Source organism: Protopterus annectens, chromosome 16.part0 (genome assembly GCF_019279795.1).
Source record: "Protopterus annectens isolate FY-2018-M chromosome 16.part0, PAN1.0, whole genome shotgun sequence".
Taxonomy (NCBI): Eukaryota; Metazoa; Chordata; order Ceratodontiformes; family Protopteridae; genus Protopterus; species Protopterus annectens.
Window position 1 is genome coordinate 566,123,143 of NC_056750.1, and position 20,980 is coordinate 566,144,122.

At 47.6% G+C, this 20,980-nt stretch overlaps 1 protein-coding gene across 1 annotated transcript in view; it reads right to left on the reverse strand.

The window, feature by feature from the left end:
- Positions 1-20,980, reverse strand: part of FUBP3 (far upstream element binding protein 3) — a 1,726,332-nt gene that overhangs the window by 684,966 nt on the left and 1,020,386 nt on the right. The window lies entirely within an intron of this gene.

The following is a 20,980-nucleotide window of genomic DNA, read 5'->3' on the forward strand; positions in this document are numbered from 1 at the left end:
CAAGCGGGCTAGGGGTGAAAGTTTGATAGCCGCCATAGACCCTAGAGCCCTCAGGACTAATTCCGCTGGTGGGGCCGGAGACTGTAGAAGAGCTAAGACATGGAAAGTTAGGTTGCAGAGTCTGTCCGACGTCAAGAAGGCCTTGGACTGAAGCATGTCTATTCTGGCCCCTATGAAGTCCAGGACTTGAGCAGGCTGAAGGGACGATTTTTTGTAATTTATAGTGATCCCCAACTGGTGGGCCAAACGCATGAAATAATCCCTGGCCGAGCATTGTAGATGCCTGGTGGGAGCGGCGAGGAGCCAGTCATCCAGGTAAGGAAAGATCTGTATTCCCTGAAGCCTCAAGGTGGGCCGCTACAACCGCCATGACCTTGGTGAACACCCTGGGGGCTGTGGTGAGGCCAAAAGGGAGGACCCTGAACTGATCATGACTGGCCCAAACCGAAAGCGGAGAAACCTCCTGGATCGACTGGTCATTAGAATGTGATAGCACGCATCCTTGAGGTCTATGGAGCACATCCAGTCGTTCTCCTGCAAAAGGGGGAGAATAGACTGAATGGTGACCATCTGGAATTTCTCCTTGGCAATGGACAGGCTCAATGTAGACAGGTCGAGAATTGGCCTCAAGTCCCCCGTCTTTTTTGGCACCAAAAAGAACCTGGAGTAATTGCCTGATCCGGAATGGCCTGGGGGGACACGCTGGATGGCTCTTTTTCTTAGCAGCTCTTTTATCTCTAAAGCTGCCGCCTCCCTCTGATTGGGTGGGACATTGAGGAGGCGCCCCAACTGAGGGGGAGGATTCACGAAGGGAATAGAGGAACCTCTGGATATTATTCGGAGCACCCAGCAATCTGTCGTGATGGACTCCCAATGTGCTAGGTGTTCCGAGAAACGCCCCCCCCGACTGCCTCCAGAGAGGAGCAGTCGGGCAACCTGTCAGGGTTGCTGCGCGGGTCGGTCGGAAAAGGGTCCCCTAGACCCGAAATTCTTCGGCCCCCCCTCTGCCTCTGGGCCAGCGTCCTCCCCTGCCTCTGAAGGACGAAGGGTCTGGAGTGAAACGGGATTGTTGAGATTTCTGGAACCACATCATCTTTTGTCCTCTCTGGTTCCTGGAAAAGGACCTTTGAGGAGCCGAGAAGCGGATTCCGACGGCAGACGTCTGCCCGTCTTTCTCGCTCTGGAGTAGCGTATCGCGGACAGTCTTGCCAAACATAGAACCGTCAAAGGGAGCGTTCACGGAGGACGCCTTGAAGGGTTCTGCAAAAATCGCAAAGACGGAGCCAGGCATGACGCCGCAAGGCGATGCCTGCTCCGTTGGCTCTAGCCACCCCCTCCATGGCATGAGAGAGAAGCCGCATAGACGTGTTGGACACTGACTTCAGAGTGGCCATTCCTGCCGAGAAGGTTCGTTTGTCCTCGGCCGTCATGGACTCTGGGGGTGACTCACCGTACTCTTTGATTAGATTCTGCTGAAGGTGAATCATGTGTGCCAAGTAGTTCACCGCCCTTACGGAGAAGGTGGCTGAAGCGAACATCCGCTTTCCAATGCGGTCCATCGTCCGAGACTCCTTGTCGGGAGGATGTACCGAGGAACTATCTTGTGCTAGTTCCTTCTTGGTGGCAGCCAACACCACCATGGCATCTATTGGGGAACCTTTGCTCCACGCCGTCCTGTCAGTGGACTAAGGATCTTATCTGGTCTCCTGGGGATCGGCTCTACAGTTTCCAGCTCTTTCCACGCCCTGGTAGTTATAAGATCTACCAGGGGGTCGGCCGGAGGGGACACCCAAGAGGTAGATGGGCCTGCGTCAAATGCCTCCAGAAACACAGACTCATCAGAGGAAGGTTTTTGGGTTGACCACCCCCCTCTAATGCGGAGCATCTCCATGATGTCTCCAAAGGAGACGTCCTCGGGGGGTGACCTGGGGGAACCTTCCCCTTCCTCCTAGTCAGTGTCTTCCGTGAGGGACTCGGGGGAGTCCAAGTGCCTCCTTTTACACTTTTGTTTGTGAGGAACCTCTTCAGGGGGGCTGTCCGAGGAGGGCTCACCAACCAGGTCCTGTTCCTCTAGGGGAACCATCTGGGACGTAGACGCAGGCTGTCCCTGGGGCTGGATGATGGAAGACAGGGCCGTCTGCGAGGGAATGGCGGGTGGATCCGTAGCACGAGCCTGGGACCTAGAGTCTCTCGAGAGGACCCCCTCCACGACTTCGAAGGCCAAAGGTGAACCGCTCTCCCTAGGATCCGAGAGCAGTCCCCTCGGATTCGATGCGTGGATCGGCGCCGAAGCGATCGGACCTGAAAGAGAAGTGTGCTGTGACCGCATCGGAGCCGAAGGCACACTCACCCCTCCGGATCTGAGGCTCGGCTCATGGCCCCGAGAGCTCGGATCCGAAAAAGGACCCAACAAACTCGAGGGTAAAGCTGGCGAAGTAGCTGTGACCGCATCGGAGCCGAAGGCACTCATCCCTCCGGATCTGAGGCTCGGCTCACGGCCTCGAGAGCTCGGATCCGAAAAAGGACCCAACAAACTTGAGGGTAAAGCTGGCGAAGTAGCGATTACTATCGGCGCCGACTCCCCGGCTCCGAAACCAGATAATGGATCGGAGAAGGAGCAATGGGGGCAAAGAAAGGGGCCGAGCTCCGCCCAGGGGGGGGGGGGGCAAGAGCACTCCCATCTGCATCTGGGCCTGGATGAAGCGACGCATCATTCGGTCCATGTCCGCGTCCAAAAGGCTCCTCGATCTAGAAGCCGCCGAGGCTGGCCGGGAGGGCCGCCTCGACGACCGGGTCTCCTCCTCTGGCTCCGGAGAGAAACGTGGAGAACAGAGCCGAGAGGGGGAAGACCCGGAGACCTTCAAGGGAGAACAGAGCTGCTTTTAGCCGGCGGGGCCGAGGGGGCAGAATCGGCCTGCTGCTTGTGGCTCCTATGCCTCTCCCTGTCGCTTTCCTACTCTCTATCTCACCTATCTTTCTTTCTGGAGTCCCTCTCTCCCTGGGACACAGTGGGAGTTTGAGCCCCGGCCAGGCGAGCAGGAACAGTTGGCCGAACAGCAGCAGCCGCGGCTGGTGCCACTGAGGGAGAGGAGGAAGAAGCAGAATCCGCGGGCAAAAGGCCCACAAGGATTAACTTGGTACTCCTGTCCCTCAAAGCCCGGGGGTTGAAGGCGGCACAGATCTGGGAGCCTGATGATAAATGAGCCACCCCCAGGCAAATAACGCACCGAGTGTGGCCACTGGCTGGAGACAGCTTATGGCCACACTCAGAGCATTTAAAAAATATGGCCTTAGCGCCTTCGGCCATGACAACTCACACACACACACCCTCACACACAGATAGGGGAAGGGAAAGATTAAGACTAACTGACTACTAAAACAATTTAAGCTAAATAAACTAAGGGTCGATTAATACACACACACACACACACACACACACACACACACACACACACACACACACACACACACACAATTTAGTTTGAGAAAAACAGAGCAAAAAACCCTATTAAACCACTCACAAAACCGCCAGGAGGCAGTCACTCGTGCTTCAAGAAGCCGCTGCACACGAGATGAGGACTGGAGGGAGGTAGCAGGGTATTATGGGTAAGGGGAGGAGCTTGGAGCTCAGATCTCTAGCTTGGAAAGCTGCCGGCTCAGATCCGGGACGGAGCCAACACCCACAGGTTGCTGATCAAATGAAGTTAACTGCTTCAGATCTTGTGTTTCCAATTTCCATTCGTGTGGGTCCATAAGATTTCTGCTTAGTTCGTCTGCCAGAGTATTTAGCTTTCCTGGCAGGAATTGAGCTTGTAGTTGAATCTGATAGGTCAAGGCCGTGTTCCACCAATGCCATGGCGAGTCTGCAAAGGGGGTGGGAATGTGTACCCCCTCCCCCCCGTTTATGTACCACATAACTGTGGTGTCTGTCTTCATCATTAGTTGTCCTGGATGAAGGTAGTCCTTGAAGGCTGTCAGAGCATTCGGTACAGCTAGCATCTCTTTCAGATTGATATGTAGGTGCATTTGATTTGGGCTCCATTTGCCCTGAATGCACTTCCCTGCCAGATGAGCTCCCCAAGCATAGTCTGATGCGTCTGTTGTTCGGGTTTGGGAGGCAGGGGGTGGAGTGAAAGGCAGTCCCTTGTTTCGGTGGCAGGCCTCTGCCCACCATAGGAGCTCTAGTTGCAGGCAAGGTATAATAGGAATCATTGTTTCCAGGCTGTGACAATGTTGACTCCATAAACTTTTTAAGTACCACTGAAGTTTCCTCATATGCAGTCTTGCATATGGAATTAGAAGAATGCAGGTGGCCATGAACCCCAAGGCCTGCAGAATTTGTCTTACAGATAGCTGAGTTTTTGCGGCCACCTGTTTGAAGTAAGTCATCAATTGAATTTGCTTTTCTGGCATAAGGAAAGTCATCAAGGCTGTTGTACTCAAGCTTGCACCCAGGAATGTAATTTTTTGAGAGAGTACCAGTTGTGATTTCTTTTCGTTTATGGTGTACCCTAGACAAGTTAGAACCCTTTTTACAAACGCCAGATGCTTTAGAAGAATGTCCTTGTTTTCTGCCTGAATTAGACAATCGTCCAGGTATGGATATATTTGAATATTTCTTTGCCTGCAAAATGCCATTACTGGGGCCAGGCACTTTGTGAAGACCCTGGGCGCAGTAGATAAGCCAAAGGGCAGTGCAGAGAACTGGTAAGGTGAGTAGCCTGCTTTGAAGCGGAGGTATCTTCTAAAAGATTCCCTGACTGGGATATGCAGGTAAGCCTCTTGTAAGTCTAGAGTTACCAACCAGGCATCTTTGCCTAGCATAGGTAGTAACTGTTGAAGAGTCAGCATCTTGAATTTTGGAATGTCCAGAAATGTGTTTAGAGTGGATAAGTCCAGAATTGGATGCCATGATTTGTCTTTTCTGGGTACCAGGAAAAGTCTGGAATAGAAACCTTGCCTCTTTTTCCTCTTCTGGTACTGGCTGAATAGCCCCCATGTTCATGAGGGACAGGACTTGTTTCTGGGCCTCTGCCCACTGATTTGGGGGCAGATCTGGCCATATGTTTGGGACTGGCAACGTGTGCAAGTGAAATCTGTATCCCTGGGATACTATATTTAAAACTCATTTGCCCTGGTTAATAAGTTGCCAGTTTTGAGCATGAAGTGCTAGTTTCCCCCCCAAAGAGGCGGCTAAGAGGCAAATGCTTGGTATCTGTAGTGGGAAGTCATTGAGAATGTTTACCATAGGGAGGTGCCTTGTTGCCTCCAGATTTGGAGGTGGAGGCACCCCATTGTTTTGTTCTAAAAGTTCCTTGTGACAAACTGGAGCCTTTGGAATCTCTTGATTTGACTTGAGCGGCTCTCGAGGGGACTGGAAAGGACCAGTTCTTAGTAGGCCAGTGCCTACTAAATCTTGGAGGTTGCACTTGTAAGAAATATTTCACAGTTTGCATAGATTTAGCTTTATCTTCCATCTTTTTTAACACTTCTACAGCCTCATTACCAAAGAGACGGTCCTGTTGTAAAGGAGCATCCAACAATTTTGCTTTAACATGGTCAAGCAGAGTTTGCTCTTTGAGCCAAGCATGCCTTCTTAGCACAGATCCAGTTACAGCAGCCCTGCAAGAGGCCTCCAAAGAATCAAAACCACATTGCAAAGTATGTTTTCCAACTTGTTCAGCTGAATGCAATAAATCCTGCAATTCTTTATTTTCCACCCAGTCAGAGATTAAAATAATTTTCTGTTTAAGTAGTCTCATGATATGCTGCTGATATTTAAGCAAATGGAAATGACAGTTTAAAGCCCCGATTGCCAAGGTTGCAGATGTGTAAACCTTCTTACCCCATCTATCCAGCGCCCTGGAGTCTCTATCAGAAGGGGTCGGATTTTTGGCAGTAGAGGCCTTGATACCCTTGGGACCCTGAGAAATGGTTTCAGGATCAGCAATAGGGTTTTTGAAAAGGAATTTGTGGGAGTCAGGAACCCTGTAGTATCTGTCTGGCTTACAAGGAGCCGGAGGCAAAGAATCAGGAGTCATACTAGATTCTGAAAATACATCATCAACAATGTCTAGAACAGGAGGTATAGCCAAAGGCCTATGCTGAGGAAGTAGAAGAAATTCCCCAAGTATCTTTTTAGATTCAGAGAAATCCTGACTTTCCCAGTGGAAATGTTCCCTTAAGGCTTGTAAAGTTTCCCAAAAGAAGGATCCTCAGGAGGAGAGGCAGAAGGGATGGAATCCTCTCTCTCAGAGTCCTCATAAGTAGGAATAGACAAATCCTGTTCATTAAAAGAGTCAGAAGAAACAGAATCCTGTTCAGAAGATTCATAATCAATGTCTTGCCTAGGCCTCTTAGGAGAAGGGGGATGGCTACCCCAGATCAGAGTAATTAAGTCTTCAGCCATTTTGATCATTTGTTTTTTAGGCATAGGGGCCTGTACATGTGGCCCAGGCATCGGTTTTTTTAGACATAGACTTAGATTTTGGCCTTAGTTTTGAAGATGGCGACGGTCTAATATACAAATCTGTAGGCCTGAAAACACCCTCAGAAGCCAGTCCCTGCACAGCGACTCTGGACCCATCTAAGGTAGAGACATCCGCGGGTTCCATAATTGAAGCATCTCGCAGCATACCGGACCCTGAAGGGGTCTCAGTAGAGGCCGCGAATCAGAAGTAGCGTGTATCAGGGGCTGCAAAAGCGCCTCACTGAGTACCGGTGAACCAGAGACTGGCTTAGGAGAGGCCTCGTCGGTTTTGCACCTCGACGGTCTGTCTCTGCCTTTTTCTTTGCGGTTTTTAGGTATGCTAACTGACTATTTCTGCATAGTTAAATCTTGTGCCAAAATATTTAGAAGCAAAAATATACAGACGTTTAATTGTGCGTTGATTAAATTTAGTACAAAACCGACAGCAAGGCACGTTGTGGTCAGGGCCTAGGCAAGGAATATAGTACAAATGAAAATCTTTATGAGGTATTTGCTTTTCCCACAAATAAGGCAATTATTAACTTTTACTGCCATCGATAAGGAGCAAGAAAAAGTTTCCCCAACGGGGTACTTAGCTTTTAGTTGAAGACTTCGGTTCTGAAACTCGAAAACGAAAATTTCAGGAGCCGGCCGACCATCACTTGCGAACTGCTTCTGCTTCGGGCACCGTGTGGCAAGAAAGACTGATGTAATGGCATCGGCTGCATGTTTTATACCCCTGATGACCTGACATCATGGAAGAAGGGACAGCAACCGATGCAGGACCCAAGACTTTGTTAATCAGGCCGACTGAGGGCAACCTGCCAGCAGATTACCCAAATGTAATGACTACAACAGTAAAACACGAAGAACATCTGCAGATGCAAACCCTGCCCTTGACTTTGAAAAAAGTGGTAGGAGGAAATGCTTTGTAAAGGTATGGACAGAGGTCCAGGTGGCAGCTTCCAAGAAGTCCCTCGTGGGGACTCCTCTGAGGAAGGCTGCGGAAGTGGAGGCTGCCCTAGTGGAATGGATACAAAAAGACTTAGAGGGGCGTTTCCCATGAAGTCTGTAGCAGAAATGGATATAGTGTGAGATCCACTTGGAAATGGTTTGTTTGGAAATGGGCTTCCTGGGGCAAAGCTGACAAGCAGCTGGTCTGCTTTTTTGAAGAGGAGAGGAATTTCAATTCTGTTGCAGCAGGTTCGAAAGGAGGTAAGGTTACTTTTTCTAAAACATAATTCAGGTCTCAGACCAGCATGGGAGGCTTTCTGGGAGGTCCGATATTAGAAGCCCCTTTGAGGAATTGTTTAATCAAAGGATGAGAGAAGAGGGATAGGTCTGAATTGTAATGGGCTGAAATGGCTGAGGGATGGATTTTAATAGAAGAGAGGGAGAGGCCACTTTTGAGTAACTCAGCTAGGTAATTCAAGATAAGACAGATGGAAGGATGAGCAGGACTGGCGCCAGGAGCAGAATCTTTTCCATTTCCCTGCGTAAGATTTTCTGGTGCAGGGCCTGCTGGGCCTTCTGGCCTCTGTGATCATGTCTAGGACCGGTTTGCTTAACAGGGACTCCTTGTTAGCTCTTAAAGTATATGCCATGCTGAAAGACTGAGAGTCTGGGTGCAGTACCCCCCACCAACCTGGGTCAAGAGGTCTGAAATCAGGGAAAGCTGCTTGGGAGGCTGTAAGGTCATGCTGTGCAGTAAGTAGTACTAATGCTGTCTGGGCCATTCACGAACAATGACGATGGCCTTTGGTCTCTCCTCCCTCATTTTGATCAGTACCTTGGGAATAAGAGGCAGAGGAGGGAACACATACACAAACAGGGAGCTCTAGGGGAAGGTCAAGGCATCCACCTTCCATGATAGGAGGTGATACTGCCTTGTACAGAATTGTTGCAGATGGTTTTTGAGGTGCGAAGCAAAGAGATCCACCTCTGGAGTCCCACACTCCTGAGTGATTTACAGAAAGATTTCCCCGTGGAGCTGCCATTCGTGGGGGTCCAGTAAGTTTCTACTTAAGTGGCCTGCCTGGGTGTTGTTGACTCCTGGTAGGTATTGGGCAATTAGGTGTAGACCCTTGGAGGCGGCTGTCAGCCAGAGGTTCAGGGCTAGCCTACACAAAGGGTAAGATTAGGTCCCCCCCGTTTGCTGACATTCCACATTACTGTGTTGTTGTCTGTTTTCATAAAGAGAACCCAGGTCTGAGATTGGGTTTGAAGGACATCAGAGCCTTTTGTACTGCCTTCATTTCTTTCTGACTGATGTGTAAGGGAAGGTGCTGGGCATCCCAAAGACCCTGGGTCCACCTGCCTGCTAGGTGTATGCCCCAAGCAATGTCTGAGGCGTTGGTGGTAATGGCCTGGCTGGTAGGGCGGAGGATGAAGGGAAGTGCATCAGGCCAGAAAGAAGGGGAAGACAGGCCCCAACCATATAAAAAGCAGCCCGAATGACTTCCCACTACAGCTGCCAAACAGCTCTCTCTTGGCAGCCCCCTTGGGAGGAAAACTGGCACTTTTCTATCACAACTAGCATTTGATCACCAAAGACAAATGGGTTCTCAAAATTGTATCTCAAGGTTACAGGTTTCAATTTCACACTCTGCCAAGGTTAAAAGGAATGCCAAATCTGCCACCAAATCAATGGACAGAGGCTCAAAAACTAATTACAGCACTCATGGATATGAGAGCTATTCAAAAGGTACCACCACAGGAGCAAGGGACAAGGATTTTACTCAAGACTCTTTCTGGTTCCCAGAAAGGACAAAGCCTGGAGGCCCATTCTGGATCTTTCTTCTCTAAACACTTACCTGGATGTTCCAAAATTCAAAATGTTGACACTACAGCAGCTTCTTCCCATGCTGGGCAAGAAAGCTTGGCTCGTGATCTTGGACCTCAAGGAGGCATACCTGCATGTCCTTATCAGACAAAAAGTACAGTTTTGTACCTACCATAAATGTAGATGTTCGAAGATCCACATTGCTGCAGTCCTTACACTTGGGTAGTCCGCTGTCCTCGGTCGGCCCGAATATCAAAGTATTAGGCTGACGTCGGTCAAGGCGCATAAGACTGACATCAGGACGTCAGGGTACATATGCGCATGACCGACGTCATATCCTCAGTCTTTTCTTGCCCCAGATGTCAGAAGACCCTAAACAGAAAGGTCAAAACCAAAAGAGAACAAAAAACAACCAAACACCCGTGTACTAACTATATGTACAATATATACAATATTTACAATATGTACAACCCACACCACACAACCGCCTCTAACTACAGAGGGGAAGGAGGGAGGTAATTGACTGCAGCAATGTGGATCTTGAACATCTACATTTATGGTAGGTACAAAACTGCACTATGTTCTTCATCTCACATTGCTGCAGTCCTTACACTTGGGTAGAATCCCAAAGCAGAGAAAAGGGAGGATGGCACAACTATAAAGCAGTAGGAGCTGCCAAAATGCCCTGTAAAATTGCAGTGGCAAAACCAGCCCTCGATTTAGAGTAAAGTGGAAGGTGATAATGCTTAGAGAATGTATGCACTGAACTCCAAGTAGCAGCCTCCAAAATATCTTTAGTTGCTACCCCCCTTAAAAAGGCTGTAGAAGTGGCAGTAGCCCTAGTGGAATGAGGCCTAATCCCAGCTGGAATCTCCTTACCATGATGGGAATAACAGAAAGCAATACACAACCCAATCCACTTAGAAATAGTTTGTTTTGACACAGGCTTGCCCTGAGAACTCAAAGCAAAAGAAACAAATAACTGCTGAGACTGCCTGAACCCTTTAGTTCTGCTCAAATAATATCGCAACTGCCTGTGTATATCCAAAGTGTGCAAAATCTTTTACCCTTTATTTTGGGGGTTTGCATAAAAGGTAGGCAAATTAATAGTTTGGTTTAAAGCCACGCTAGAAACCACTTTAGGCATAAAGGAAAGATTAGTACGCAAAGATACCCTATCCTTATGGAAAATTAAGAAAGGCTCAACTGCCATAAGGGCCTGTAATTCAGAAACCCTTCTCGCAGAGGTAATGGCTAACAAAAAAGCAGTCTTCCATGATAAATATTTCAACTCAGCAGGCTCAAAAGGTTGTAGAGTGAGTTTCTCCAACACAAAATTGAGATCCCAAGCAGGAGTAGGAGCTCTCCGTGGGGGTCTTATATTCTTTGCCCCTCTAAGGAATTGCTTAAACAAAGGATGAGAAAACAATGGTGGGTCACAGTCATAGTGAGCAGAAATCGCTGCAGCATGAATCTTAATAGAAGAGAAGGACAAACCTTTGCCCAGTAACTCAGTAAGATATTGAAGAGCCACATTTAAATTAGGCTTAGAAACATCAAATGCTTTTGCTGCACTCCAAAATAAAAATCTCTTCCATTTATCTGCGTACACTTTCCTTGTACTAGGCCTTCTGGCCTCCAAAATAACATTCAAAACTTGCTGTGGAAGCTGAGACCCTCCAGGGTTTAAAACAGAATATGCCAGGCTGTCAGGTGAAGAGAGTGAAGTTTGACATTGAGTAAATGACTGTTCTCCTGAGACAGCAGGTGTGGAATCGAAGGTAAAGGCCATGGAGGCTCCCGTATCAGACTTCTCAGTAGTGGGTACCAGTGCTGTCGAGGCCAATCTGGAGCTATTAAAATCATCTTTGGCTTGTCCTGTCTGACCTTCAGAAGTACCTTTGGGAGCAGAGGCAGAGGTGGAAAGGCATACACATGAAGATTGCTCCAATTGAATGAAAGAGCATCCACTTTCCAAGCTGTGGGATGAAACCTTTTTGTGCAAAACTTTGGCAGCTGGTAGTTTAGTGGAGAAGCGAACAGATCTATGTCTGGAGTTCCCCATGACATTGTCAATTTTTGAAATACATGAGGATCCAATTTCCACTCGTGGGGATCCATAATTTGCCTGCTTAATACATCTGCTAAGGAGTTCTGTGCTCCCGGCAGAAACCTTGCCTGAAGATTTAGCTGTAAACTGAGAGCAGTCTCCCACAAAATCATTGCTTGTCTGCATAGAGGATAAGAATGCGTTCCCCCTTGCTTGTTGATGTACCACATGACAGTTGTGTTGTCTGTTAGAACCAACACCTGCCCTGGAAGAAGTAAATCCTTGAAAGCTATTAAAGCAAATTGGACTGCTAACATCTCCTTCAAGTTGATATATAGATGTTGAAGTCTGGCAGGCCACGTGTCTTGTATCCACTTTCCATTTAGATGAGCTCCCCAAGCTTTGTCTGAGGCATCTGTTGTTAGAATTTGACTCGCCTCTGGCTGGGTCACAGAGAGTCCCTTGTTTAGGTGACATTCCTGAGCCCACCACAAAAATTCCTTTTGAATGCAAGGTATTATCTGAATGACAGTGTCCATATCTTGGCAGTGCTGTGTCCATACATTTTTGAGATACCATTGTAGCTTCCTCATATGCAGTTTGGCATTGGGAAGCACCAGAATACAAGATGCCATGAACCCCAAGGCTTGAAGGACTGTCCTTGCAGTCAGCCTGGACTGATGAGACAATTGATGGAAGTAAAGAGAAAGATTCTGTTGTTTGTCCGGGGTCAAAAGGCCATCTGGGCTGCTGTATTCAGTCTCACACCCAGAAAGCACATGTCCTGAGAGGGTACTAGACTGGACTTTATTTCGCTCACAGAATACCCCAGGCATCTTAGCACTGCTATCACATATTGCAAATGATGAAGAAGTTCGTCCTTTCCTTTGGCCAGAATCAGGCAATCGTCCAAATAAGGATAGATTTGTATTCCTCTTAGCCTGAAGAAAGCAATCACTGGAGCCAGAACCTTCGTGAACACTCTGGGCGCAGTAGATAAGCCAAAGGGCAATGCAGAGAACTGATAATGAGAAGTCCCAGCTCGAAAACGCAGATACTTCCTGCAACTTAGCCTGATAGGAACATGAAGGTAAGCCTCCTTGAGATCCAGAGTCACCATCCAGTGATCTTTGCCCAGCAGAGGTAAAAGCTGTTGTAACGTCAACATTTTGAACTTGGGAATGTCCAGATAAGTGTTGAGTATAGATAAATCCAAAATTGGTCTCCACGTGTTCCCCTTCTTTGGTACTAGGAACAGGCAAGAATAAAATCCTAGGCCCACTTCTGACCGAGGGACCGGTTATATGGCCCCTATTTGGAGCAGCAGAGAAATGTGTTTGTGAGCCTCTAGTCTTTGCTGAGGAGGAACGTCCGGCATGCCTTTGAAAGGAGGCAAGGTATGGAAATAAAACCTGTAACCTTGGTGTATGATATCCAGTACCCATTTGTCTTGGGTAATCAAAGTCCAATTTTCCCTGAAGAGTGCCAACCTTCCTCCCAAGGGTGCTGCCAGGCAAGAAGGATCTGGCAGCTGAAAAGGTAGGTCATTGGGCCTGTTTACGAAAGGACTGGCCCCTGCCCTCACCTGAAGATTGTGCAGGAGAACTCCCTGTTCTAGGTCTGAAGGAGCTCTGCGCTCTACCCTACCACGCCTAGATCTACCCCTAGACTGTGAATCATAAGAAGGGTACGCCCACCCCTTAGCAGGCCAATTCCTACTAAACTGGAGGCTGGACTTGCAAAAAATCTTTAACAGTCTGCATAGACTTAGCCTTGTCTTCCATTTTCTTCAAGACTGACTCAACAGGCGAACCAAACAACACATCAGACTGTAAAGGAGCATCCAAAATCCTTGTCTTAACATGTTCAGATAAATTCTGATCCCTCAGCCAGGCGTGCCTGCGAAGAACTGAGCCAGTGGCAGCCACCCTAGACGAGGCCTGTACAGCATCAAAACCACATTGTAAAGAATGCTTACCCACCTGTTCAGAGACATGCACTAAATCTTGTAATTCCTTACACTCAATGCCTTCCGCCAGAGCATCTACCTTAAACTTCAGTTGAGAAAGAAGATAGTTCTGATATTTCAACATGTGAAACTGGCAATTCAAAGCCCTCATAGCTAAGGTGGAGGAAGTATAGACTTTCTTTCCCCATCTATCCAAAGCTCTGGCCTCTATCTGGAGGAACCGGATTTTTTACAACAGAGGCCTTGACACCCTTAGGTCCCTGACTAACAGTTTCTGGGTCCGCCTAGGACTCTTATAAAGATATTTATGAGCCTCAGGCACCCTATAATACCTATCCGGTTTAACAGGAGCAGGAGGCAAAGAATCAGGATTAAGTGAAGCCTCCGCAAACACATCTTCCACAACATCCAGAACAGGAGGTATAGCCAAAGGCCTATGCTGGGGCAAAAACAAAAACTCCCTAAGCCTTTTCCTGGAATCAGAGAAGTCCTGACCTTCCCACTTAAAATGCTCCCTCATGGAATGAAGAGTCTCTGAAAAAGAAAAATCCTCTGGAGGAGAAGCAGAAGGGGTAGAATCATCTGCATCAGAATCAGAATAAGGAGAGTACTCCTGCAAGTCTTCAGTCAAGACTCTGAAACATCTGAAGGCTGCTCAAAACTCCCAAACTCTGGTTCCACCCTAGGCCTCTTATCTGGAGGGGGCAAAGAACCTCTAATCAAGGAAATTAAATCTTCTGCCATTTTAAGCATATGCTTCTTGGGCACAGATCCTGAAGAACTAGGAGTGACACCAACAGAAGCTAAACCTGGCCTGCCTCTGGGAGAAGCCTTAGAAACAGAAGGAGAAGGCCTAACCACCCTAGGAAGGGAGGGGAGTACAGTAACCTGAGAAGCCCCTTCAGCCTGACCTGCCTCCTGAGAGGCCACATCCTGCAATAACAAAGTCTCCCCCTGGGACTCCTGAGAAGCCTCGTGGAACCACCGGTTCCACTGACCTCTAAAGAACCGGCATCCGCACGGACGACTTGCCTTGCCTGGGCTTAGCTGCCTTGTCTTTGGCGCTTCTTCGAAGAAACGGGCGCCGGAGCATCCGACGGCATCTTATAATTGCACCGCTTCCCAAAGACCAACCTGGCACAATCCAACCTTCGCTAATAGTGCGCTTATTGAACCTAGCACAAAAGCGACACCCAACAACGTCGTGCTCAGGCCCCAAACAAGGAATACACAAAGTATGATAATCTCTATGCGGTATCTGTTTCCCACAAGAAATACAGTTATTCACTTTTTCTGACATCCGTAAACCACTGAGGCAAGAAAAACCAAAATATTCCCAACGGGTACTTAGCCAACTTTGACTCCGCCTGAAACTCGAATTGAAAATTTCAGAACGCCGAACGGCACTTGCAACGCTGCTTCTGCATCGGACCATGCGGCAAAAAAGACTGGGGATATGACGTCGGTCATGCGCATATGTACCCTGACGTCCTGATGTCAGTCTTATGCGCCTTGACCGACGTCAGCCTAATACTTTGATATTCGGGCCGACCGAGGACAGCGGACTACCCAAGTGTAAGGACTGCAGCAATGTGAGATGAAGAACATCCGCAGAAGATACCTCAGATTCATGGCTGGTTCAATGCACTATCAATTCTCTGCACTGCCCTTTGGCTTATCTACTGGGCCCAGAGTCTTCACAAAGTGCCTGGCACCAGTAATTGAATTTTGCAGACAGAAAGGAATTCAAATTTATCCATACCTGGACGACTGCCTGATTCAAGCAGAGAGCAAGGACATTCTTCTAAAGCATCTGGCGTTTGTAAAAAAGTTAAGTTGCCTGGGGTACACAGTAAACAAAAAGAAATCAAAACTAGTGCCCTCACAAGAGATAACATTCCTGGGTGCCAGCTTGAACACAACGGCCCAGATGGCTTATCACACGCCAGACAAGCAAGGACAACTGACTCAATACTTTCAATTGATGGCAACAAAGACCCAATTCCCTGCAAGAAAAATTCTGCAGGCCTTAGGTTACATGGCATTTTGCATACTACTAATTCCATATGCCAGACTGCATATCAGGAAACTACAATGGTACCTACAGTGTATGGTCTCAACACTGTCAAAGTTTGGAAACAGTTATACCACTACTTCCTTGCCTTCAACAGGAGTTTCGATGGTGGGCTCAAGCTTGCCACCTCAAAAAGGGACAGCCTTTTACTCAACCCACAGCCAGGCAAACACTGACAACAGATGCATCGGATTACGCCTGGGGAGCACTCATGGCAGGCAAATGTATTCAGGGCAAGTGGCCCACAGAACAAAGGCATCTTCACATCAATCAAAAAGAGATGCTAGCTGTACAAAATGCCCTTATAGCTTTCAAGGACCTGCAGCATCCAGGACAACTACTACTAAAGACAGACAACACCACAGTTATGTGGCACATAAACAAGCAAGGGAGCACTCACTCCTACCCCCTCTGCAGACAAGCCATGACCTTGGGGAACACAGCTCTAAACTATTAAGTTCATCTGCAACCACAATTCCTGCCAGGAGAGAAAAACACACTGGCAGACGACTTAAGCAGTAACATCGTGGATCCCCACGAATGGGAATTGAATCCACAAATATTCAGAATGATAACACAGAAATTATGGAGCCCGGACATAGATCTGTTTGCATCCCCAATGAACTGCCAGCTACAGAAATTCTGCACAAGGAGTTACCATCCACAAGCATGGAAAGTGGATGCCCTCTCATTCAGCTGGAAAAACCTACAAGTATAGACTTTCCCACCACTGCCTCTCCTTCCAAAGGTACTTATAAAAACCCCGGCAAGAACAGACAAAGATGATCCTGACTGCACCAGACTGGCCACGTCAGCACTGGTACCCAATCTTAAAGAACTTAGCACAAGGACCACCCTGGATTTTGTCTCAAATCCCACATCTGCTGACTCAGCACAACAATCAGATACTTCACAGCCAGCTAAAGACCTTAAACCTAGCTGCATGGAAGATTCCCTAGTCAAGCAAGCAATGCCGCTATCCAAAGCTGTTATGGATGTCACTCTAGAGGCCAGAAGGCCTAGTACCAGGAAAGCCTATTCGGATAAATGGAAGAGATTCTGTGCCTGGAACCAGGCTCACAGCCTTGACCCTCTTGTCCCAAACATTCCTCAGATACTACAATATTTAACTGAGATGCTGGACAAAGGCCTGTCCTTCTCATCCATCAAGATCCACGCCTCTGCCATCTCTGCTCATTACAACACGGATCCACCAATTTTCTCTAATCCTTTGCTAAAACAGTATCTCAGAGGGGCTAAAAACATAAGACCGCCCCGTAGAGCACCTACTCCAACTTGGGACCTCAACTTTGTTTTGGAAAAATTAACTTTACCTCCTTTTGAGCCAGCTAACACAGCAGAATTAAAATATATCTCGTGGAAAACTGCTCTGCTCCTGGCAATAACATCAGCACGAAGAGTTTCAGAATTACAGGCACTAATGGCAGTGGAACCTTTCCTCATTTTCCACCAGGACAGGGTGTCTAAGAACTAACCCTCCGTTTATGCCAAAGGTGGTACCCAGTGTGGCTCTTAACCAAACTATTCACTTGCCAACTTTTTATCCAAAACCACAGAATAAAGGGGAGAGACTACTGCATTCTTTGGACATTCACAGGCAGTTACGCTTCTACTTGGACAAAACCAAAGCTTTCAGAAAATCTGTGCAATTATTGGTAGCATATGCTGCAGGAGCACAGGGAAAAGCCATTTCAAAACAGACTATTTCAAAATGGATAGGACATTGTATACATTTCTGCTATACACACCATGGGAAACCTGTACCTAGCAGCATTAGATCTCACTCCACCAGGGCAACAGCCACTTCACAACTGCCTACCTCAGAGGAGTGCCTACCAAGGATATTTTGGAAGCAGCAACTTAGAGTTCTGTACATACCTTCACCAAGCATTACCATCTACCTCTATACACTAAATCCAGAGCTGGCTTCGCCACTGCAGTGCTGCACGGCATTATAGCCACCCTACCTCAGCTTTGGGATTCTACCCAAGTGTAATGACTGCAGCAGTGTAACACGATGAACACAATACAGTTTTGTACCTACCATAAATGTAGATGTTCGAGTGTATACACTGCTGCAGTCCAGGTTACCCTCCCTCCTTCCCCTCTTACTTGCTGGTACGTATCTATGTCTTCTACCCTTTACTACCTACGGGGAGTATTTGCTGGTAACTGAAAGTTGTTGTTTGCTTTTCTTATGTATGTTTTATTAGCAATTTGAATTGCCCACCTATTTGGGGGCACCTGATATCTGGGGCAAGAAAAACTGAAGAAAATGATGTCGGCTGCATCTTATATAGCCCTGTCGCACTGACGTCAGGGAGGAGGCGACAGCAACCGACGCCGGACCAAGACTTTCTTTTACTGACATCGGTCTGAGGCAAGAAAAAGTTTTCCCAACGGGGTACTTAGCTTTGTAGAAGACTTCGGTTCTGGATTCGGAATGAAAATCTTAGGAGTCGGCCGACCGGCACTAGCGAACTGCTTTTGCTTCGGGCACTGTGCGGCAAGAAAGACTGAAGAAAATGGCGGCGGCTGCATCTTGTATACCCCTTTCGCACTGACGTCAGGGAGGAGGCGACAGCAACCGACGCCGTACCAAGACTTTGGAACTCAGGCCGACTGGGGAACCGCCTGATGGCAGGATAACCCAAGTATAATGACTGCAGCAGTGTAACACGATGAACATGACCCTTGATCTTGGTACAGGCCTCTGCTTACCAGAAAAACTCGGCCCTTATACATGGGATCAGAGGTAGAGAGGTCTCTAGAAGCTGAGTGTGCTGACACCAGAGGTTCTTTAGATACCACTTACGTTTTCTAATGTGAAGCCTGGCCAGAGGAATTAGAAGGATGCAAAATGCCATGTATCCCGGGGCTTGCAGGAAAGTACAGTTGTGTACACTTCCATAAATGTAGATGTTCCAGTGTATTTACTGTTGCAGGCATTACATTTGGGTTATCTGCTTGCAGGTAGCCCTCAGTCGGCCTGATTAACAAAGTCTTGGGTCCTGCGTTGGTTGCTGTCCCTTCTTCCATGATGTCAGGGGTATAAAACATGCAGCCAAAGCCAATACATCAGTTTTTCTTGCCCCAGATGTCAGATGCCCCCCTAATGAGAAGCAATTAAATTTAAAAGTACAATGATATACCTCCAACAAAAAAGCAAATACACCAAAAAGCTTTTAAGCATAGTAAAGGAAAGCAGAGGTATAACCAAAAGTAGTTAGGGGGCTGGAGGGAGGGTAACCAGGACTGCAACAGTGAATACACTCGAACATCTACATTTATGGTAATTGTACACAACTGTACTATGTTCTTCGTGCTTCACTGCTGCAGTCACTACATTTGGGTAGATTCCCAAAGCTAAGACTGGGAGGCAGAATTTAAATAGCATTAGGACCAGCTATAAGACCCTGCAAGACTACAGTGGCAAGGCCAGCTCTGGATTTAGAGAAAACTGGCAAATAATAATGCTTGGTGAAAGTATGTACATAACTCCAGGTAGCAGCTTCTAGGATGTCCCTGGTAGGGATGCCTCTGAGAAAGACTGTAGAGATAGATGCAGCCCTGGTGGAGTGAGGTCTGATCCCCTGGGGGACAGGTTTTCCATGGTACTTATAGCAGAAATGAATGCAATGGCCTATCCATTTAGAAATGGTTTGCTTTCAAATAGCCTTCTCCTCTGCCCCTGCAGCAAATGCCACCAGCAGTTGTTCAGATTTCCTTTGAGGTTTAGTCCTGTTCGATTAGAATCTAAGTTGTCTGTGCACATCTAAGGAATGCAGTATCCATTCCCCTTTGTTCTAGGGATTAGGAAAGAAGGTGGGCAGATGAATGCACTGATTAAGGGCCACACTGGATACCAGCTTGGGCATGAAAAAGGGATTGGTCCTGAGGGATACCCTGTCCGCATGAAAGATGATGAAAGGCTCCACTGCCATAAGGGCCTGCAATTCAGATATCCTTCTTGCTGAAGTGATTGCTAAAAGGAAAGCTGTTTTCCAAGAAAGGAATTTTAAATCTGCAGTAGCAGCTGGCTCGAAAGGAGGAAGAGTGAGTTTCTCCAATACAAAGTTAAGGTCCCAGGCTGGAGTTGGGGTTCTCCTGGGTGGTCTTAAATTTCTGGCCCCTCTGAGGAACTGCTTGAGCAGTGGATGAGAGAAGAGGGGTGGTTCTGTGTTACAATGAGCTGAAATGGCTGAGGCGTGAATTTTGATGGAGGAGAAAGACGGGCCCTTGTGAAGCATCTCAGTTAAGTATTGTAAAATTTGAGGTATATTGGGCACTGCCACGCTCATCCCTTGAGATTGTCTCCAGGCACAGAATCTTTTCCATTTTTCAGCATTAAGATTTCCTAGTACTAGGCCTCCTTGCCTCTAAGATGACATCCACCACTGGTTTACTGAGGGATGGTAAAGGAGAGATTAGGTAATTAGCCAGGCTGTTGGGTTCAGTGTTTGAAAATGAGGGTGCAGAATCTGGTTCTCCTGCTGGGACAACAGGGTAGGAGTCTGAGGCAGGTGTCATGGGGCCAACAGTGACACACTGCGCAAGAGGGGGTACCAGTGTTGGTGTGGCCAGTCTGGTGCAATCAAAAGCATCCTTGGTTTGTCTTGCTTGATCTTTAGCAGTACTTTGGAGAGCAGAGGCAGAGGGGGGAAGGCATAAACTTTCCAGGCTTGTTTGTGGGGAGTCCTTGTGCAAAATTTGTCCAACTGATAGTTCTGGGGAGAGGCAAACAGGTGTAAATCTGGGCTCGCCCATTTGTTTGTCAACATGTTGAAAATCCTTGGTTCCCGTTTCCACTCTTGTGGGTCTAACAGTGACACACTGCGCAAGAGGGGGTACACCAGTGTTGGCGTGGCCAGTCTGGTGCAATCAAAATCGTCCTTGTTTTGTCGTCTGATCTTTAGTAGTACTTTGGAGAGCAGAGGAGGAAAGGCCAACTGAAGGACAGAGCATCCAATTTCCAAGCTTGTTTGTGGGGAGTCCTTGGGAAAATTTGTCCAATTGATAGTTCTGTGGGGAGGCAAACAGGTGTATACCTGGGCTCCCCCATTTGCTTGTCAACATGTTGAAAATCCTTGGTTCCAGTTTCCACTCGTGTAGGTCTATGAGGTTTCTGCTTAGTTCATCTGCCAGTGTATTTAGTTTTCCTGGCAGGAATTGAGCTTGGAGATGCACTTGGTAGCTCCAGGCTGTGTTCCACGATGCCATGACTAGTCTGCAGAGGGGGTAAAGAATGTGTAATCCCCTTCTTGTTTATGTACCACATAACAGTGGTGTTGTCCGTCTTTACCATTAATTGTCCTGGAAGAATGTGGTCCTTGAAGGCTGTCAGAGCATTCTGTACACCTAACATTTCTTTTTGACTGATATGCAGGTGCATTTGACTTGGGTTCCATTTGCCCTGAATGCACTTCCCTGTCAGGTGACCCCCCCATGCATAGTCTGATGCATCTGTTGTTAGGGTTTGGGCGGCAGGGGGTAATGTGAAAGGTAGTCCCTTGTTTTGGTGGCAGGCCTCTGCCCACCAAAGGAACTCTAGGTGTAGGCAAGGTATGATAGGAATCATTGCTTCTAGATCCTGAGAATGTTGACACCATAGGCTT